We start from the raw sequence: 22,776 nt of genomic DNA on the forward strand, positions 1-22,776 counted from the left end.
AACCTATGGCGCGCAACTCATTACTGTCCTACGCCAGCCACCATCCCAAATCCTTGCGGGATAATCTGCCTGTTGGACAATTTTTAAGAGTCCGCAGGAATTGTTCTATCCGAACTGACTTCGAATTTTTTGCTAAAGACCTGGCCTCAAAACTACAAGACCGTGATTATCCAAGACACATGATCAAAAGGGCACAGAAGCGTGCTCTAAATAACAACCGAGAAGCCTAACTAAGTCCGCCTGTTTTGAAACCACCATTAGATAGGTTGACTTTTGTGACGACATTCTGCACGCTGTCTAATAAACTGCAGAAAACAGTGAAGATGAATTGGAAGATCCTCAACACCGCAGGTTCTGCTATTCAAACACCATTATTCTCCTTCAAGAGGGGAACAAACCTAAGAGACAGCGTGGTCCATACTAGGCCCAGATGCAAAAGAAATGAGACGACATCAGTCAACACTCTATGGAACCTACCTCCAGTACAGGGTCATTTCCCTTGCGGTCAATGCACTGCTTGTCCCCAAACAAAAAAGACCCTCACTATAGATATCGGCACTCCTCGACCCTAGACCTTGAAGAGCCATACCAACTGTAATAGTGAGAAGTTGATCTATCTCATTACGTGTCCATGTGCCCTACGTTACGTGGGGATGACGACCAGAAAAATTGAGTACGAATAAATGAACATAAGAGCACCATCCGGTGTAACAAGCATGCAACCATACTCACTAACCACTTCCTCCAGATGAATCATACACCAGAAGAAATTAGCTGGACAGTCTTGGAAAAACCTTTTGTTCCTCCCCACGTATGAGATGTCTCAAGATTTCTGTTTCTGAGAGAGCAAAAATTGATATATCGACTGAAGAGTGACACGGAAGGTCTAAATGATGACATCCCCTGGGTATCTATTTAATAACCATGACCCTCCATTACTAGTTTGCAGAATCTATCTTGGATTAATTACTTCCCATGGGACGGAATATGATTCCCCCCTGTTCCGTGTGCCTATAAATGGTTGCATTTGTTGTCTCTAAAGATGGGGCGCCTTGTCAAGGAGAGTTCACTTACATACGGATGGTTGGAGTCTCCAAACTATTTAGAGATGAGAATGTTTGTTTTCAATCTGTTACCAACATGAAGGTAGCTTCAAACCTGTCTTTTGGAGGTATCTAGTTCTAGTCCTATTTAGAACCCTCGTATTCAGAATTATTCTGTCTCCGATCTCCTTTCAGTGAATGTCGAGTTATATTCATTACCAACCTTTAATGCTACAGGTTAGAGGTCCACTGAATAAAGAAGGGCTAACTAGTAGCCCCTGTCTGTTTGGCTGCACTTAACTGGCATGTCTCAGCTCATTCAGCAAGAGCCTTTTTGGTGTCCCCTCATGTATCCAGTACAATAGCCTTAATTCATATCCACAGAGGCTCCTTTTCCCCTCTTTTTCTAATGGTTGTGGTTTCATTCATTTTTAGGGCAGTTACTCGTAAGAACACTACGGGCTATGTTTTTGGACACGACCGAAGGAAAGGGTACTTATTGGCCATTGATTGGCCAGTTAGCAGCGCCCCTCTATGGGCTGCAAAAATGTCCCCTCCTGACGTCACGGCAATGTACTCAGTAGCTTCCCCCGAGGTCCGTCGGCTGCATTTTATGCGGCGATTCACGAGTTGGCTAAAAGTAAGTTAACAGGGTACTCATAGGCCACAGCATGTCCAATCAGCAACTCGCTTCACGACGCTGTACAAATCGGGTGTCTCTGAACGAAACGGCTGTTTCTTCGGAGCTCCGTCGGCCACCTGTATAGCGGCGACACATAGTTTTACATTGGCCACAGAAGGACCAATCAGCAACTCGTATTAGGACGGTGCACCAATCGGGCGTCTCTGAACGGAATGGCTGTTCTTTGCAGTTGCTTTCACACAGGTCCGCCGGCCTTAAGTTCGGCTTTGATTTTCGGATTGGCTGAGAGTTGACATATTAACAACTCAGCAGCGCTACGCCGGTACCTCCCCCTTGGCTCAGGACAAAGCCAGAGGTACAGACGGACAGGTAGGGAGCAGCAGGGCGCTTTGCTGTTCTGACTTTTTGCATGCAAGTCAGCCTTTTTCCTACTTTGCTGTGACAAAGGGTAGTTTCTATATGAGACTTTATATCTGGTCTCTTGCAGAAGATTATGCCCTATCATACTTGTAGTTATAGGAGGACAAAGTTAGAACTACCTGGGCACTGCTTATACTGATGAGCCCTGTCTAATGGGAATCCATAGCTCTTTTTCAAATCACCGCTATTTTAGGTCTAATATATTTTTACCTATCTGGTGTGGATAAGAGCTATACTTTGGATACTCCACATTTCAGTGACATATTAACACCTTGTTCTACGTACTGTGACAGCCCACCTGTGTTTTTAGTTTTCTCCATCTTTGCGTGATTTAACACTAAGGTTATTCAAGTGCATTCTAATGAAAGCACAAATAATGGATTTTTTTACCTGTTTGGGGACACCCGATTTCGTGGTAAATTATTATTTTCCATTATTATAGAGCGGAGCCTCCATTTCTTGAGCATTGGCCAGGAGAGGTGAGGTTTACTCCCAAGAATATTTGGGTGAGTAAATTAACTTTCGAAAAATTCTTTTACTATCTCTTTTTGAAGCAAGACTTAGAAGCGTATTAAAAAAATTTCATAACAGTAAGCATAATTATGTTGTGTCAGTTATTACATGGTAATACCTGTGTGTTTTGATTTTTTAGGAAAGAATCCTTTAAAATGTTTTGGATACACCGACGCAGAAAGTTTCTCGCGGACAGTACAGTATCCGGCATCACTTGGTAACAACATTTATTTATGATTTTTGTACGTTATTGCAGTAGTGTATTTCTATAGGTCCTGATGAAAGCCTGGCAGGGGAGCTGCCCCTGTATGGCAGAAACATGTTGACCAGTATACCAATCTAGCTGTACAGTCATTTTTTCAGACTGTCATACACTTTCTTTTAATCTTGACACCATGATACATTCCCATTAAAGTTTTCCCTTATCATAGTAGCCAAATTTACTTAGTCACTTTCTGATTTTCTGTTCACAATTTTGCACTGCAATATAATTTTCTCACACCATCATACCCACATACAACATCCTGGGTTGGATGCATCACTGGAGGGCTTAGAGAATTGGAAGACACAATATCATCAGGTGTCTCTCCTTATCTAGACTTTGACCTCTCATAATCACAGATGATGAGGCTCCGCCATATGGGTGGGCTGATGGGATTCATTTCCTCATACACACACACTTAAGGTCTCTGACACATAGTTGTTTTGCTTTTGTTTTTTGCTCAGTCCTTGTTCCTGTATTCAGACCACCACCAGCCTCTTTGTAGTTGTGTGATACGTTTTTGGGGGTGTAGACTGGTTTTGGTGGTCTTAAAATATATTCTCCCCTAGGACCCTTCCTAACTCTTGATGTTATATGTCTCAAGATATCAAACATAAGCGACTTACTTCTAGAACCAAGACTGTCTTTGTCTCCTCGCCTTTTCCCCGCCCTTGCAACTCAAAACATAGAAGAAAGGGAGGGGGAGAGTAGTACAGACAATGAACAAGACAATATAGGGCTTGACAATCCAATAGAGAATGAACGAAAGAACGAAACTGCCCCAAATTATGGTGAACGACCCAGTGGAAGGATCAATATTAAACCTCGCTATTACAACAACATCAAATGGCATATTCTCAAGAACGTGTGATAACCATTGCAAAAGTTACTTAACCCAACTTCCAACATTGCAGTCTATCACGGGAAAATTATGCCATGTTAACCAAGCATTCTCAACGCGGCGGTACCATGTGATAGTCTCCAGATAACGCATCAAATGTCCGCTTTAAAATCAACGCCACGCCGTAAAATGCGAAACGCAAACACAAAAAATCTTGCGATGATGCCAATCGCGGTACAAAAAGCAGTGGAAACCGTCAACAGGCCTTCAAATCTCACGAGTCTGGCGGGAAAATGCACAATAAAAACTACGGATACAACACACCAGAAACAATCCAAAGCGCGTAGCAACTTGGATGCACCCTGACCAAGCGCAGAGGCCAACGCAAACCCCACAACTCCCAGAGACCACCAGCAAGGAGCAACGAGGACGGGGACGGCCAAGGAGAAGAGGCAGAGGAAGACGGAGTGCAGTCCGCAGCAAAACCAGATCAGTGTCATGGAGGTGACAGAACACTACCATCAAATGACCCACAAGTAGACCACCTGGATTGCAGTTGGGAGTGCCGAGGAGGCCAATGAAGGAGGCCAAGAGGCGCTGTCATGATGTGACAACCTAAACCAGGCACAAACCCGCTGCCAACAGGAAGGCTGCAACAGCGACAGGAGGTGGGAGTCCTGCACCACAGGAGGAGCTGCAGGAAACTGAGGCCACAGTCATCAGTGTGGAGATGGTGCAAGGAGTAGGGAGTACAGACACAGCTCGAGAGGACCTGACACAACATCAATAGGGTGAGTAACGACCAGGGACTGGGGGGACGGGGGAGGTGGGCACAATAAGATGTAGCACACTACACACCCAAAATTACCCTGGATCATGTCCCTGATCCCCGTGGCACACTGCAGCACACACACATGGCAAGAACAGCACACCAATATTGACGACAACGTGGTACAATGCGCAAACCCGACACTGCAATACAGAAGACACAAGTGGTTCCACAAACTCACAGTAACATGCCTGCTACATCTGACAGAGCTGGAAACTGTGAAATTGAAATGTAAGCGTACAACCTCATGTAGTCCAAATGTACACTGTCCTGCAGCAATATTCAGCACCTCCCAGTCACAATGTACATTGTCATACAGTCTGCATGTAAACAAGAACAATGCGCCAACATACATGTCAACACAATGTCAACATGCATCTCCCCTTCACGTTGCAGAAGGACAAACAACACCTACAGCAGAGCACAGAAGACAACATATCTGTGATGCCAGAGAGGACCACCACACCTATGACACCGACGCCCTACAACAGCCCATGGACAGCCCACGCAACCCACCACCAGGACCCGGGCAGCCAAACTACTTAGAGGAGAACACATACCCTGCACCAGACCACACAGCAGGAAGCACCCACAAGCACAGCTGGTGCACGACACTTCACTCACCCACACATGGCACCCCAATGCCAGGTGTCAGCACACCAAAAGGAGGTGGCCGAACAGGTGTGGGTGGGGTCCGAACCCATGGAAGGCGAACTAGATGACATACGTTGGTGTCTATTATCCTTCAGGGCCCACCTACACCCCACACAGGAGACCCACACTGCCATAGAGACACATAGATGCACATTCACAGTACAGAACCACGCCCAAGGGCTCACGAATAGCAGTCACACACCCACGTTGATTCTGCGTACGACGGCCCAGGCCCCTCCCCATATGAATTGAGTGGGTGACGACAAAGCTACATGTCCAACTTCCAACCCCGTGCCTGCAGTGACATGTCTGCGCCCGCTGTACACAGCACAATGTAATGTTGTAGGGCCCAGGGCCCTCATGCATACAACAAGACTACAGGGACACACGCAGATATTATGTTGAACTGGCCACGGGCATGTGCACCCGGCCCCTTTATTGGCAGGGCCACATGTACAGTGACGCCTGTGCTGGATGTGTGTGGGGTGAGTGTAAGCCAGCCCGCAAAGAGTGGTTGGTGCTGGCAACAACTTGAACAGTAAACACCATTAAGACGAACACCAGCATAACAGGGTCAACTGCTGAGCAACATGGAGGGTGGCCGGAGCAAGTACAGAGGTCACCCAATATGGAAACAGAAGTGTTTGTGAGTTTCAGTGCACTGAGGTTGGGGCACTAGAGCTGAGCACGCTCATGTGAAGAAAAACTCTAGGATTGTGTCCCTTCGAGATATTCCTGATGCAGATGCAGTGGGGTGTGTTAGACCTGCATCATCTTCCTCATCAACGTCCCAGGTCTCCCAAACTGCTTGATGTGACATTGCTGAGCAACCTCTCCACAGCACAAAACTCAATCAGTAAAGGTCCATGGATTGTGGTGCACTGAGTCAGTGGCACCTAGAGTGCTGATCAGGGGATCAGGCAGAAGATGGCATCCACGACAGGTGCAAGCAACTCAGTCAGTCTGCCAGTACCACCGTTTTGACTCTGGCAGATGGCGGTTGGAGGTGGTCCTGGCGATGGTGGTGTGTGCCTCCTGCAGTGATGCGACATCCGGGCTGGTCAGGACTCGATTTGATGTGTGAGCCCTGGTGGGCCGCAGTTGAGGACGGAGGCAGCGGACAGCCCAGGGCCACAGACACATGGCATTGATGACCCCAAGGCCATCGCCTCAGAGTCCATCCAATGTCTCAGAAGAAGGGGTCCCGGACCTGACCAGCACAGAGTTAGTGGCCCCGGATGCACAGCGGCCGGCACAGGCACCCTGCCACGGGGCCGTGACTTGCGGTGCACTGAAGTAGGGCCACGCCGACTTGGCGGGTCCTCATCTATGTCGAAGGTGAATGTGGCAGATGGATGCGGGGGACAGTGGAAGGTGTCCTCCAGGGCATGATGCGGCGGGTTTGATTTTGTCCGGAAGCAGCAAATGATGGAGTGGACGGCGACAGCCTCGTTGCCAGAACCAATTCGGTATCAGCTACATGAGGATGAAACTACTGCCTAGTCCACAGACTCAGACGCCACCAATGTATGACCAGTGAGTGTCCATGAATGTCGGGGAACAGACTAAGTGGCACCGGCGTTGAGAGGGGATGCAGTCTGTGATGATGCTGATACACTGATATGAACTCCGCCATTACTAAATCAGGGCTCTGTGACCTACTGGACTGCAGTGTAGGCCGGAGGCAGCAGTCAGCAGCGGCCCACAGCCATGTGTTGTTGGCTCGCGATGCACAGAGTTAGTGACACCAGGGCAGTTGTCAGTAGTGTTCAATCACCTCCGTAACAATGATCCTTTTGTGTTCCGGACTACAACGCATTATCCTCTTACACCTTTCCTTGCATGCAATATGTACTCTGCCATTGAAAAATTGATGGTTAGTTACAATTGCACAACCAACTCTGCCGCAGTGTAGGTAGTAAGCGTTTCCAGCTGAAACATGAAACAGAAACATGTGGTTGTGATGCTATACATAGACATGGTGTCACCACATCGAAGGGAGTATAGTGATGTAAAGTGTGCATTGCCATGTGTACCCGGCCATTGCATGATCAAGACTCAGTTCCAAATGTGTGACCTACTCGAGCTTAGTGTGGCCCTGGAGCAGTAGTCCATGTGGGCCCACAGACATGTGCGGTTGTACTGCTGTGCACAGATTTGGTGGCACAATGTCGAAGGGAGTATAGTGACTTCAGCTCAGCCATACATATCGTCCTCAACCATAGTGTAATCAAGACTCAGTTCCAAATGTGTGACCTACTAGTACGCTCTGTATGCTGGTAGAGTAAGTCAATGAGAAAGGAGTACTGCGGGCCTTGCTTGCGGAGGACGTGATGGTCGTAGCAGGTTGCCAGGGTCGGGGGTCTCGGGCCTGGAGCTTACACCGGCACGTGGTGGGCCCTCTTAGACACACGCCAGTGTCAGCCGGTGGGCATTGAGGCCTGGGCGCACAGGTGTGGGTACGACTGGTTCGGGGACCAGCCTCCGGGAGTGCAGCAGGTGCACAGAATTGCTGGCAACTCCGCTCACATCGACGGCCTCTTGGCGGGTGAAAGGCGCCACCCTGACAGAGATGTTGAGCATTCTGGAAGAGAACCACGCTCAGAGCTGCGTGCCTTTTATTCACTACCCTATGCTGGCCTGGCATTCGCGGGGCCAGCCCACTCCGCTCACGCTTACGGGGGGGGGACGTAACAAGCTACATTTCCGCGTTCCTCCCCACTGGCTGGGGTGACATGGTTGCCTCAACTGTCCACTACACTCCATTTATTATTTATTATTTATTTATTACATTTATACAGCGCAACAGCTACCCGGAGGTTTCCCGGAGCTAGGGGACGCAAAAGAACTGAAGGAAACTAGACCGATGAAGAGAGGGACTATTGATTAAAAAGCCATGTTTTTTACATCTTTACGGAATTTAAAGTAGTGTTGTTCCATGCGTAGATGGTAGGGAAGAGAGTTCCAGAGTGAGGGAGCCAAACAGGAGAAAGAATGTCCACCCATTCTGACTCGTCTGATCCTAGGAGTTTTGAATTTGTGCTGGTTGGAAGATTGAAGTAGACGAGGGGGACGATATTGATGTACCAAGGCCTTTAGGTACTGAGGTGCTTTACCAGAATTAATCTTATGCATATGACATAATGCTTTAAATTTGGCACGATTGTTGATCCGAAGCCAGTGAAGATCACGTAATGAGGCTGAGATGGAAGTTCTGTTAGGAAGTTTGCAGAGCCGTCGGGCAGCTGAGTTTTGTACAACCTGTAGCCTGTGTAATACTTCTTTGCTTGTGCCCAGATATAACACATTTCCATAATCCAATCTTGATGTTATGAGAGCATGGATTACAGTTTTTTGGGTAGGCAGCGGGAGCACCACAGGATTTTACTCAGCCATTTTAAAATGACAAAGCAGGTGGAAGCTACTTTGACCGCTTGTTGCCTCATTGTCAATTGGTCATCGACAATGAAGCCCAGGTTGCGAGCCGATTGCACAGGAAGCGGGAGGGATCCCATCAAGGATGGCCAATGTTGAGGGCCCAAGAGGGATTTGTTGTTACCGAAAAGGAGGAGTTCGGTTTTCCCACCATTTAGTTTTAATTTATTGGCGTGCATCCAATCGGCAATGTTTGTTAGCCCAGAACGGAGCATAGAGGTGTTGTGCTTAGTTTTGGCCGACAGTGAAAAAAATATCTGGGTATCATCGGCATAAGAGTATACCGTGAGCCCAGCTTGTTCCGCTATTCTGGCCAAAGGACTTACATAGATATTAAAGAGCAGAGGACTCAGTATGGAGCCCTGAGGGACTCCATACTGAGAAACACGGACTTTGGAACTGGAAGTAGGGGAGAAAACTTGGAAGGTCCTATTCGATAAGAAGCTGGATAGCCACTTGAGTGCAAGGCCAGTAATACCACAAGATTGAAGGGTGGTTAGGAGGATGGTATGGGAAACAGTGTCGAACGCGGCACTTAAATCAAGAAGAATAAGTGCCACGGTTTCTCCTTTGTCTACCTGTAGGCGGATATTTTCCGTAACACCCAACAGTGTTGATTCCGTGGAAAAACCTGCCCTAAAACCAGACTGAGAGGTATGAAGGACATCGTGCCTCTCCACAAAGTTGGTAAGCTGGATGTTAATATGCTTCTCCAGGATTTTCGAGAAAGTAGGGAGAAGAGAGATAGGACGGAAATTAGATGGTTCCTCAGGGTCCGAGTTTGCTTTTTTCAGCAGGTGCACAATCATGGCATGTTTCCAGGCTGCCGGGACTTTGGTTTCAGATAAAGAAGTGTTCAGTAACTCCATAATTAAATTAAGTGTGGACTGATTCAGAGTTTGAAAAACTGAGGGGGGGAAATGAATCATTTGTGGACCCTGATTTGATGCCACTCAGGATGTTGCGAAATGTAGTGGCATCAAATGGAGTCCATTTGTTTAGACCAATACTATTATCAGTTAATGTGGTTTCCTGAGGAAGATGTTTATTTGGAAGACCATCGGCTAAAGGAATTGTTAAAGTGACAGCCTGCTTATCAAAATCAGCATAAATAGTAGCAATTTTGTTGACAAAGAATTACGCAAGATCATCACACTGTTTGGAATCAAGGCAGGGGGGTTTAGGCTGACAGGCGGCTCCGGGGAGTTCTTTGACAACTTTAAAAAGTACTTTGGGGCAGTTTTGAGCTTCAAAGATAGTTAAATTAACGTGCTCTGCCCGAGCGTTGTTACAAAGTAGATGGTAATTACTGAGGGCTGATTTGTGCAATAATTTGATTTTAGGGTCATAATATTTGCGCAATTGTCTTTCTAGATTTTTACATTTAGTTTTTTCTTGTTTGAGAGCTTCAGAGAACCACAGAGCAGGAGGGTAGTGGTTATTGTATTTCTTCTTAGACTGGGGTAGGCAGGAGTCTATAGATGAACTAAGCCAGTGATGGATGACTGCTTCTTCATCCAGAGTAGTAATAGAAGCTACAGGTCTGGTGTTTTAAGGCAAAGATTCAATTTGTTAACGTCCAAGTTTTTCCAGTTTCTGCCGTTTCTGGGCCCGGGTGGAAATAGCGAATTTTTCAGAGGTTGCTCGTATTTAATTTGGAATTCGACCAAGAAATGATCGGACCAGCGAATGGGGACGGCAGGTTTACATAACACGGTGGCAAGGTTAAAGAAAATAGCATCAATCAGATTGCCTTTATGAGTAGGACCAGAGTTATGAAGGGTGATATTAAGCGCCGCTAAATCCGCAATGAGATTGACACTAGTAGGTTGATAAGTATCGTTAAGGTGTATATTAAGGTCACCCACGATCAGAAAGTTGGAAGCCTGAAGTAAGAGCTGGGCAATGCGATCAGGAAATGAGGCAGCCCAGGTACTAACTGGTCCCGGGGGGGCGATAGATAAGAGTTCCAGAAATGGTGAAAGTAGGTGAAAGCAGCAATTTGAAAAAAACAGCTTCACATTCACAAAGGCGTGTGTCAACATGGATATGTGTGTGGTCCGCATACTCCAGTGGGGCCATCACATCCATGCCACACTTGGCATTGTGTACATTCTCATTACTGAGTCACTTGCCTCCTTCGCACATGCCTGGTCCCCACCTATTCCCACATCCTGCTTTGTGAGGCTGAGGTGCCAGGCCATTGATGGCTAATGTACATGGCTGGCATAGGTTCCCACAGTAAGTTGTGCTGTGGTGTCTGGTGGGTGTGTATGTTGTATGTGAGCTTGTGACATCTGTTTTCCTGTGTTGTGAGTTGCATGATTGTGGAGTTGAGGTGTGTGGTGTGTTTATTTGGTATTGGCCAACGAGCAGTGCATTTCCATGGGTGCCATTCTGGTAGCGCAGGTTGGACTGTTGGCAGGTGGAGGGATCATATGGCCGGGATGCCCGCCACCCCCTCCCAACACACATCCCCAAGGATGGGAAGTCGGACAATAGTTGACTTTTTTGGAAGACGGGAGGGAGTCACCCTCCCGGCCGTATTTATTAAAATATGACACAAAATTTAAAACATTAAATTAAAAGTTTCATCATTATGCATTATGTACAATTTGACATTTATTACATTTCGATGCAGTCATGTACTTTTGGCTAACATCCTGAAAATGCATACACTCTAATTCAAATTGTACATCCTAGCATTAACGGTCAACAGCAAGGTCTTAACCGGTGTCAGATCCCTACTTCCAAACTCTCGCCCTCACTTCGTGTGAGCGGCGCATGCGCAGAGGGCTCTACCCTCCTTGCCAACTGTAACTTCCCTTATCGTGGTGGGGGCCCCCTTTCCACTCGACGCCATCTTAAGGATCGTCCGAGTTCCCGTATGAGGTCTCTGTAGGAAGGACAGCGTGGACTCTCCCCCCCACCCCATACTCTCTATCCGCCGTCGCGGATATCCGGCCCCCGGGAAATTCGTCAGGAGGGGCATTTAACCGCCTCCCCACCTGGGAGGGGCCCATGGCCATCTCCCCCTAGGCGCCCCATCCTTAGTGGGTGTCGCCTCCCCATGGAAGGGGCCAATGGCCGTCTTCCCCCGGGCGCTCCCATCCATTGTGGGTGGCGCCCCACTCTAGGGACCTTTAAATTCCTGCTCACCGATCATGACCTTACCGCCCGACAAATAAATACGACAGTTGTTTTACCTACTAAAAAGAAAAATTCACTTCATCTTACTGTTCTACTGATCATTCCTGCAAGAAGAACTTTCTCCAATGCAACCCATATTTACCCTTTCAACATTCCTTTATTCACTCTACTAAGGAAAAGAAAGGCCTATACTTTCATCACTCAGAAAACTTTATTTCCTCCAAACATTTGCTATCAGGGGCTGGTGGGTGGGTCAAAATTGCTGCTTGTTCCGTCGAGGGCTCACGAGCAACGAGTGGGTGCAGCCTTCCGATCCGAGGAACAAGAGGACGATCTTCGGGGTTCCCGCTCCTTTATCCTTCTGCGGGAGGGCGTGTACCCGTCACCGATACGCCTACTGGGCGTGGTCTTCCTTCGAGGTGTCTAGGACAACCCCTCTCGGGCGGGGGGAAGGCGCGCTCCGGCTACGCCGCTTTGGGCATACCAGCCGGGCCACGCCCACCCCCGCCCAAAATGGTTTCCCGGGAGGCTCGGGCCCCCAACCATACGTTCGGGGGGACCTAGCAGTCGCCCCTTTCCATATGGCCGGGATGCCCGCCACCCCCTCCCAACACACATCCCCAAGGATGGGAAGTCGGACAATAGTTGACTTTTTTGGAAGACGGGAGGGAGTCACCCTCCCGGCCGTATTTATTAAAATATGAAACAAAATTTAAAACATTAAATTAAAAGTTTCATCATTATGCATTATGTACAATTTGACATTTATTACATTTCGATGCAGTCATGTACTTTTGGCTAACATCCTGAAAATGCATACACTCTAATTCAAATTGTACATCCTAGCATTAACGGCCAACGGCAAGGTCTTAACCGGTGTCAGATCCCTACTTCCAAACTCTCGCCCTCACTTCGTGTGAGCGGCGCATGCGCAGAGGGCTCTACCCTCCTTGCCAACTGTAACTTCCCTTATCGTGGTGGGGGCCCCCTTTCCACTCGACGCCATCTTAAGGATCGTCCGAGTTCCCGTATGAGGTCTCTGTAGGAAGGACAGCGTGGACTCTCACCCCCACCCCATACTCTCTATCCGCCGTTGCGGATATCCGGCCCCCGGGAAATTCGTCAGGAGGGGCATTTAACCGCCTCCCCACCTGGGAGGGGCCCATGGCCATCTCCCCCTAGGCACCCCATCCTTAGTGGGTGTCGCCTCCCCATGGAAGGAGCCAATGGCCGTCTTCCCCCGGGCGCTCCCATCCATTGTGGGTGGCGCCCCACTCTAGGGACCTTTAAATTCCTGCTCACCGATCATGACCTTACCGCCACAGACCGGATGGTTGACCGACCATCCGGTCCCCCCAAACTCCTCCTATAGGTCATGCTTCTTCAAGTTTCTCAGCCAAGCAACCAAATCTCCTATGAGTAAATCATTCCCCACCCTGGACAGGTGAACCCCATCGTTCAGATACATCTGGTCACCCCGGATACACCCATGTGGAATAACATGCAACTGTGCAGAATGGAACAATCTACCAATCTTCTTATTCACCCGTTTAACTGAATGGTTCAGAGCTGACACCGAAAGGCCCCCCTGCCACCTCCTTCTAGGAATCATGTGGGACCAGGCAATCGTGCACCCCGGGACTCTTTTAGCCAACCAGCTAACAGTTGACAAGATACGTTCAAGTAACACTCGTCTACCCAGAGTCACCAAATCATTGCCACCCAGGTGTACTATGACTATAGATGGCGGTGACCTATGCCGCCCTAAAAGTCCCTCGAAAAATGACTCAAATTGGTCAAAAACGAGCCCACCTTTCCCATGGAAAGTCATTCTGAACCCGTATTCCCCAGGTGCGTGAATCGCGTCACCTTCTTTGAATACGTCACCAGCGCGCCTCACGTATGAGTGGCCCACGACCCATACCATCCTCTCCCCAGTCGGTGATCTCTGACCGCTAGTCACTTGATGTAGGGTCGACCTCCAATTCCGCCCTGCATGGCAGGCCCGCGAAACTGCAAAGTAAACAAAAGACAGAAAACGTGAGTGCATGTCAATTGATCACTTACAACATGTGCAATCGCACATACCTCTTAAAGCAATTCGAGGACCAACGGCCCAACTGTTTCACTTCCTTGGCACTCTGACCCCTGGCTGTAGCCTCAGTAGCAGCCCCTATCCTAAAGGAGTGGGTCCCAAAATCACACGGGTCCATGCCCGCGTCAGCGATTGCCAGTGCCAGCACCCTCTGAAACTGAAATCTCGTCAGTGGGGTGCCATTCTTGTGTCGGAGCAAGCTCCCCCCCCAGGCGGCCACTCTTAGCGCCAAATAGTCTTCCACACACTTCAACTGACAGACGGGGGACCCATGCTTGCGCTGTACGACCACACTATCTCCCATAGCCCCCTGGTCGGTCTTGGACCTGGCTATCATGATTATCATCGAATCACCCCTTATCTGGATGTGATCCCTGCACAAACCTCCCTCCATCTCTCTCTTGTTCCTTGCGACAAGCTCGCTCACCCTCATTGCCCCATGGAATGCCAATGTGAACGCTGCCCGGAACAGAACTGCTTCATAATGGGAGGAACACGTCTCATCCAGCTTTGCTAAAAGCAGAGACAGTCTGTCTAAGCCAATCGGGTGCCTCGTATCTCTTTTGCTACCCTCAAGGCGCTGCCAGCCGCGAAGGGCTTTCTTCACCAAAAAAGAACCTGTAGGGGAGGAGCCTAGCTCGCGACCGAGATGGCCGCGTTTTAGCTCGGCTCCGTTCAACCACCTGTTTTCTTCGATTATCCTGTATTTCTCCTGCCCCGGGAAGCCCTCCTTGCGGTGTTTCGGTACCGCGGGCACTTTGCGGACACTTACCCGTTGCTCCGGTGATCCTGGGTGCTGTCGATCCTGTGCGGTGGTCCCGCTCGGAGCCTTCGGGGCGGACTGGCCTGGACCTCCTGGCAGCGACGGGACGTGACGGAGCGCGATGGTCGGCCCTTGCTGGCGCAGTGGATCTGGTTGCGGAGGCTGATGTGCGAATAGGCCGGCTGTGCCCGTTGGCGGACCCGACTGGCCTGGGCCTAGGGGTGCGGACGCTGCCTCCTGCGGGGGAGCCTCCTCATTTATCCGGCTTGGTCCCCCCCCTTTGTTCCCCGGCCCGGCCATTTTGAATTTTCCGCCCGGGCTCGGAGAACGGGGTCGGCGGCACGAGGGGGCCGCCGAACATCCTTCTTCTGGTGGGTCTCCTTCCTGCCTTGGGGCGCCCCGCCGCAGTTCGGCTGACCTCCTTTTGCTTTGGTGTTGCTCCGGCCGGGGCCCCCGACGACCGAGGGCTTGCTGGGCTCCTAAGATGGCGGCCGACCCTGAGAGTCTCTGCCGGGCCTGGGCGAGCACTGGGGGCCCGCCACACGGCCCGGATGTCGGATCTTGTGAAGGGTTTCCTGCACTTCAAGTTGTCCTGGATGCACTATACTCCTGGCGGACTTCCGTGGCTGCGCCTGTTTCCCCTGTGGAGGCGGACCCACTTTTTGATTTAGGCGGGCCCCCATCGTTGGATTTTGCTTCCTTGTTGCAGGGTACGGCTGGTGTGCTCCTGGTCTCTGTGCCTCCGGCGGAGACCGCATCCTTGAATTGGAGACTCTCCGACGCCCTTCGTCGTCCTGCTTTGTTGCCTCGGCCGCTGGTCTGCGGTCCGTTTGCATCCTGTCCAGGCCTCGATGATCCTTTCTGTTTCTCGTCGCGTCGGCTCCCCGGCCGGGGCGCCTGTACCGACCCAGCTGGGCTTGCCTCGTTGGACTTGTCCATAGAACTGTGCCTGCGGTGCGAAGATTGTACCGTAACTTTTTTATATTCTCCGTATTTTCTTTCACGTTTCTCCTCAGGACTGCCGCTGGATTTCCTCCTGAACCCTGTGTCCCTCGTCGTTTGGACTTTGTTTGTTTGGATGATTACAACCTTGGACAAAAGCGGACAGGGCTGAAATGACTTATTATATGCGGTAGTCTTGTTTTTGATCTATGACCGACATGTGCTGTTGTGATGTTGCGTAACTTCGTGGGACTCCTGAAACTTATCCTGATGTCGTTTAACTTCCCGTGGGCTCTGCCTCTCCCCTTTTCACAGGTGGTGGGATGGTTGCAGATTATCCTGTTTTTTGCCCTCTCCCGTGTGTAATGTTCCTTCCTTTCCCTGGCCCTTCTTTTTGCCTTTGTTTCTACCTTGTTTCTTTCTCCTATATTTCGGGTTCTATTTTAGGGCGACAGGCACGCTGCTGGGGGGTTGGCCGTAGCCTTCTGCAGGGGTGTAGGGTGGGCTTGAGGGGTGGGTGGGGGGGTCTTTTGCTGTTTTTGGGGGATCTTTTTCCTCCTTTCTTCTCCCTTTTTGGTTCTATGGCCCTTGTGTATCCCTTCTTTCGGGGCTCTGTCTCGTCGTCTGTCCCCCTGGTGTCTTTCTGGGGTATTTTTCCGGTATCGCGATGATTCTGATTTGCTGGGTGTGTTTTCTGTATTTTCAATGTCTATTTTGTACCGGGTTATGGTTTTCCTGTTTCGTCGCCCGGGGGCGGGTGTTTGGATAAGAGTCCCTTTCTTTCCTTCTTCCCCCTTCCTTTCCCCCCCCCCCCCCTTATGCGGGGTTCCTTTCTTTTATTGGGGGTCCGTTTCGTATTGTTCTTGTATTTGGGTCTTTTTCTGTGCTGTTTGGTGGGACGGGTGGTAGCTGCGGTGGGCGGGCATTGGACGGTGTGTGCGATGGCCTTTCCTCATTTCTGTTGTTTTGACCGGTGCTTCTTGGTATGCCTATTTCGTGTTTGTTTCTCCTGTGTTTTTATGCTCATTGTATTGCTGCCCGCCGCGGCCCCGCCCCTTTGGATTGTCTCTTGGCCCGCCACACTCCTGTACTCCCTAACCCGTCCTTTAAAAATAAGAAAACTACCTTTCTAATTCTTATCTCCTGTGATCGCTCTAAGATGCTTGTTGTTTCTCCTGTTTCTTTGCCTTTGTATACTGTGATACTCTGTGCATTGCTCCTGACATTCGGCTCTGTGGTGGCCAGCCCGGTGGGTTGTAGGCCCGTATTTGTGAGCTCTTTCTGTACAATAAAGGTTTTCAAAAAAAAAAAAAAAAAAAAAAAAAAAAGAACCTGTAGGATCTTTTATGCTGTGTACCTGGGCCATGAAGGAAATGGCCGCCCTATGCCTACCGGCCGTTGCTGCTGATCGGCCCTCTCTGTGTAGTGCAACCAGGTACCCCAGGAAGTATTCCTCCTGACCCCAATTCTGACTCCCTGCAGGACCCAAATATGTGCAATTGGAACGAAACGCTCCTTCGTATGCTTTCCTCGTCCTGGGGGCTAGACTCGCTGCCACGAGGTCTTGTAATCCGAGGCCCCGATCAGCCACATTGCTTCCTGGAATGGTGCTGCCTCTAAGTCTGCTGTGGGCAGATAGCCCCTGAATGCCTGTATATGTGAACGAGAGAGTGCATCAGCCGCATGGTTCAGTACACCTGGCACATGTTTTGCCCTGAACAGTACATTCAACCTCATGCACAGCAGCACAATCTCTTTCAACAATCTCAAAATCATTTTGCAGCGTGCTGCCTGTTGGTTAATGCAATCTACGACAGTCATATTGTCGGACCAAAACACCACTGAGCAGCCCCTGAAATCATCTGCCCATGTCATCAGAGCCACCCAAATGGGGAATAACTCCAGGAACCCAATGTTACCTGTGATGCCGTCAGAGTGCCACCATGTTGGCCATGTTTGCGCCGACCATCGATCACCTAAGATGGCGCCAAAACCCACACTCCCCGCCGAGTCGGTCCATAGACCTAGTTCCACTGAAGACTCTGGCGGGGAACTCCAGACGACTCGACCATTGAAGTCCGCCAGAAATGCCAACCAAATACGCATATCCTGGCGAACCTCTCCAGACAGTCTCGTACGGTGGTGAGCCTCTTTGAGACCACCCATAGCTTGCGCGATAGAGCGCGAAAACGGGCGGGCCATAGGAATCACCCTCAGGGCAAAATTAAGCTGACCCACTGTTCGTTGTAACTGGTGCAGGGTCACTTTCTCCCCATTCAGGCATTGCATCAAGGAAGCCCGGAACCTCGTCACTTTGTCCACTGGCAGTCGGAAACACCCCTCCACAGAATCGAGCTCAATACCCAGAAACTCCAGTGAAGTAGATGGTCCAACCGTCTTACCTGGTGCCAATGGGACACCGAATTCTTTCATGAGGATGCAGAAATCATACAGCGCCTGTGCGCAATTCATATCATCGGCTGCCCCCAAAAACAGGAAATCATCCAAATAATGCATACCATGTCTATGCCCTGTGGCCACTGTAAATGCCCATTCCAAAAAACAGCTAAACATCTCAAAATATGCACATGAAATGGAACAACCCATGGGCATGCATTTATCCATGTAATACTTTCCCTGAAATGCAAAACCTAGCAGGTGCTGATCCTGCGGGTGCACCGGAAGCAACCGAAATGCTGATTCGATATCACATTTCGCCATCAGCGCCCCGGTGCCTAGGTGGTTCAAAATGGCCACGGCATCGTCGAACGATGCGTATCGTACCGAACAAACTTCTGGGTCTATGGCCTCATTCACCGAGGAACCCCTGGGAGCAGAAAGGTTATGTATGAGTCTAAACTCCCCCGGATCTTTCTTCGGGACCACCCCTAACGGGGAACATATGAAATCGGCCACCGGCGGGCAGGGAAAGGGGCCAGCCACTCGTCCTAAAATGACCTCTTTAGCTATTTTCCTCTCTGCCACGCCTGGGTTGTGCCGTACCGATAACTGATTTCTACAAAAGGAGTTCCCCCGAACTTCCCCCACTGGGATGTGGAAGCCATGTAAGAATCCCTCCCTCAACATCCCAGCTGACACATGATCAGGGTATTTGTTTAACCACGGAATCATAACCATTAGATCAACGGGTGTATGCATACGGTCACAAATGTCCACCTTACTCCTGCTTAGGTCCTCCTTTTCCACCCGCCCGACATTCTTTGATCTACAAGTACTTTCCGGGTGCGAGGAATTCCCACACCCGGCACACACATGCTTAAACTTGCATGTCCCCTGCGGTCTGTTACAATTGCCTCGATTGAAGCCCCAACAGACCCCTCCTTGTCCGCCCTTCCCGCCAACTCTAGGCTGATAGCCCCCACCTGTGCCTGCTCGAAAGGGCACCCCGGGCTTTTGGCGGACAACTCCGGACCCGCTCCCACCTGGCGAGGACGTACCTGTCGCCCCTGGCAGGAGTTGCTTGTGCCATGACACCGAGTCCAAACAATCCCAGGACAGAGAAGAATCAAATTCTTTTGCTTTACGGAACTTCATGTCATAGCCTTTCCATTCCTCCCCCTCATACATTGAATAAAAATCCATAATGCGATTCTGATAGCAAACCAACTCAGTCATAACATCAGGTTTACGTTCCACCAAAACTGCGGTAAATATAGAGAAGGCCTTCACCCAGTTCGTCACTGTCTCTTCCACCCTGAACTCGGCCATCCTGGCGCGCCATACACTAGGGTGCCACAAATCTTTCTGCGTTTTAGCATATTCCATCTCACGATGGTCCGTTAACAATGAAAACATGTTGACATACTTGTCTCCCCATATTAACTCCTTTGTGGCCAAGGGAACGTGCTGTGCAACTTTTTCCCGCCTCGAGGGTATCGAGCCCTCCCCCACCATTGGCAATGCGAGCTTACCCGGATCGGCCATTGTTGCCGCCGCCTTCTCTTGACCAGCTGCTGGTACTCCTGGCGCCACCTGTGGGGGAACAGAGGAACACTCGCCCTTGCGACATCTCTCGATTGCCGCAACTGCTTTATTAACACTCTGGCCTCTGCGGCCGGATCACCCGGGGTCGCTGTGCCCCCCACCTTTGTCTTAAACCATGCCGTCAACTGTGCGGCCAATTCTGGGGGCATTTCATCATCCTCGGTCGAGGTGATCACCACTGGGATAGGCTGGCCTAACACTGGTTCCGGAACCGGGATACCAGCCGGTACTAGGGGGACGATGGGTGGCACCTCCGGTGCCGGGACCCCCCCCGAGGCTGCCCTCTCTTTGACCCGCTTCCCTCTCAACGCGGGAACCACTCCCGGCAAGGCCGGGCCTATTACCTTTTTCGGCTGACCTGGGTCGTTCATTGCCGCCAATTGCTTCTTTACCTCCGCCAAACCTCTACCGAGCGATTGGACTTGACCGAGCTTTCGGTCCATACAGGCCATCCGATTCGACAACAGGCGTAACATCCTCTCCGTCTCGGAACCCTTTCCTGCTTGCTTGCTAGGCATGGTTACGAGTCCTCCGCCTTTGGTCGATCCACGAGGTCCTGAAATCAAGTGTCGAAACTGAAAGATAAAGAACAAGATTACCACGTTCAAAATTGCTGCTTGTTCCGTCGAGGGCTCACGAGCAACGAGTGGGTGCAGCCTTCCGATCCGAGGAACAAGAGGACGATCTTCGGGGTTCCCGCTCCTTTATCCTTCTGTGGGAGGGCGTGTACCCGTCACCGATACGCCTACTGGGCGTGGTCTTCCTTCGAGGTGTCTAGGACAACCCCTCTCGGGCGGGGGGAAGGCGCGCTCCGGCTACGCCGCTTTGGGCATACCAGCCGGGCCACGCCCACCCCCGCCCAAAATGGTTTCCCAGGAGGCTCGGGCCCCCAACCATACGTTCGGGGGGACCTCGCGGTCGCCCCTTTCCATTCACACTGCTTGTGGGGTTGGCTGCGACGTTGGCGGGGATTACCCGATGGTCCAATATTGACTCGACATTGGTGGGAAACGTGCGCTTTCTGTTGTGCTTATTGCGTGCAGTTTTGCCAGTGGGCACAAGTAGGACATGTGTGCACTCAATCTCCCCCTGACACGTGCGGGAAGACAGTTGTGGAGTTGACGCCTTGCTTGGTATCCAGCTGACCCTGCACAGTGCGGGGGAAGTTTAGATAGTGGGGTACCAAGCTGATGGTGTCATCCATGACCGTTGTGAGGGCCTTGGATTGGCCTGGCTGTGTGACTTCTCCGACTCGTGCGGATGTTGGTTGGAGGGTACCAGGGGCCAACAGGTGCATCACGGCCAGCAGCTTGGTCTGCGGTGGGATGTTGGTTGTCCGCTGTGTTGGTACCGTCAGCCTGTGTGCAATAGTGGTCAGGATGCGGAGGATGGTTGAACTTTTGTGCCTGTGGTGGGTTATGACCTTCGCTGGTGTTGGGTCTGTGAGGTTGTTGCATTTTTGGAAGATCGCTGACTTTGTCTGCGCTGCCTCGGTGCTGGTGGGGGGGCTGTGGAGGTGGTCCTGGGGGTGGTGGCGGTGGGTGTTGTGGCCCTCTTGGGTCTCCGAGCTGCATGTTCAGTGCTCCATGGCATCTTTTGTTCTTCAGGTCTGGCTCTGGGCTGGGCTCCCTTTTGTGGTGCAGGCTGTGGTCCAACTTTACACAAGGTCAGAGCCGGTGTTAGTTTCCTGATGCTAACCTGCCTTATTGCATGTTTTGTGTTTTTATCGCCGATCTGGCTGGTTGTTGAGAATGTTGCGGAGTGATGTTGTTGCGTCTGTTTGCTCGGGAATGCCTACTCTGCATCTCATTAGTGATAGTTGCGGGGGTCGTCTGTGGCAATGTTTTTTGCGGCTGCTATCGCAGGTAAACTGGTGCTATGGGCTGTTAGCACCAGCTTGTGAATGGGGTAATAAATGTATCTCGACTTTGGTTGTGATAAAGTGCCGTTAACTCGGCGATAGCTCCTTGAGAATATGCCCCCAAGTGTTTCAATGTGGGCAGTAATGCTGATCCTACAAAAAATGCTGCAAGACCTGCTGGAGGTCTCAGTTATGAACAATGACATTCTAGAACAGTTGAAAATGATTGTGGGGAACTGAAACAGATTAAGGACCATATGCCATCTATAGTTAGACCTATTATAGAAGGAAAGGGTTTACCTTTACAGGTGGGGGAGGAGGAAGAGGCCCCTCCGCGGAATGAAAGACATAGTGTATATATATCCTGCTGTCTCATGCTTATAAAAAAAACTGGGTGAAACAAGGAGATATAAGCAATATATACCTAGGATGAGGAGATCAGGGAGAAGGGTTAAGAAGGGGCTGAATATAAAACAGAAAAAGGGAGTCTGTAACCATAAAGTGGGGATATAAGGGTTTAGGTAAAGCCAAATAAAGATCAGAAAACAAGTTTCCCTGTATCAAGAATGGATATTCAAAATTAAAATAATACAGAGAAGAAGGGAAGAGAGCAAAAAAACACAAGGAAGAATAATAAACCCCAGAACACAACCTATAAGTAAGAACGAGTGTGATATTGTTAAGAGTAGGCATGTGGGAAGGCAAGCGGAAAAAGAGACCTTGAGGACCAAATGGGGAAAGGAAATGGTATGGAAGTATTAGATGGAAGAAGGAAGGGTGAAATTAGGGGAGGACCCAAGAAATAGAAAATGGAAGGGGAATAACCTATCGCTGCACCTTGAATTAGCATACCAAAAGAAAGTTGGAAAGAGAAGAAGGAAATTAAATCCATTAAATGGACACAATTGCTCTTCTGCTCTTCTCCTTCTCTAAATGTGTAAGCCTGAGAGATATAGGGACGAAAGATCTCAGACAAGTGGGATTCACTGTAAATAGAACAGAACAAGAAGTAATGAAGGTTTTGTTGTAATCTCGGTTGGTTAGGGCAGCACTGATAAACGCAGAACATGAATTACACAAAGAAAGAATTAGATTTGACCCTGATCGTGAGATACCAAAAAGGGATAAATATGAGAAACCCTTCTTGATAAAACATGCGGGACTGGGAATAAGACAGATTAGGTGATTGACCAGGCATAAAAAGATAAGGAAGTTAGAGACAGATTTAATTCAGTTAATAGATACAGGGCCCTGCCACTAGCAGTAAATGACAAAAAATCGGTTTAAGTGATATTGATTAGGAGGTAGGGTCGCTAATGT

The 22,776-nt window shown here is 49.8% G+C and overlaps 1 long non-coding RNA gene across 2 annotated transcripts in view; it reads left to right on the plus strand.

Annotated features, from left to right (window-relative positions):
• Window positions 1-1,920: 1,920 nt before the first annotated feature.
• Window positions 1,921-22,776, plus strand: part of LOC144761947 (uncharacterized) — a 210,449-nt gene continuing 189,593 nt past the window's right edge. For both annotated transcript variants that reach the window (XR_013595971.1, XR_013595970.1), the window contains exons 1-3: window positions 1,921-2,055; window positions 2,549-2,612; window positions 2,759-2,836. This is a non-coding gene — a long non-coding RNA (uncharacterized LOC144761947). The remainder of the gene's footprint in view (window positions 2,056-2,548; window positions 2,613-2,758; window positions 2,837-22,776) is intronic.

This window comes from Lissotriton helveticus, chromosome 6, assembly GCF_964261635.1.
Source record: "Lissotriton helveticus chromosome 6, aLisHel1.1, whole genome shotgun sequence".
Taxonomy (NCBI): domain Eukaryota; kingdom Metazoa; phylum Chordata; class Amphibia; order Caudata; family Salamandridae; genus Lissotriton; species Lissotriton helveticus.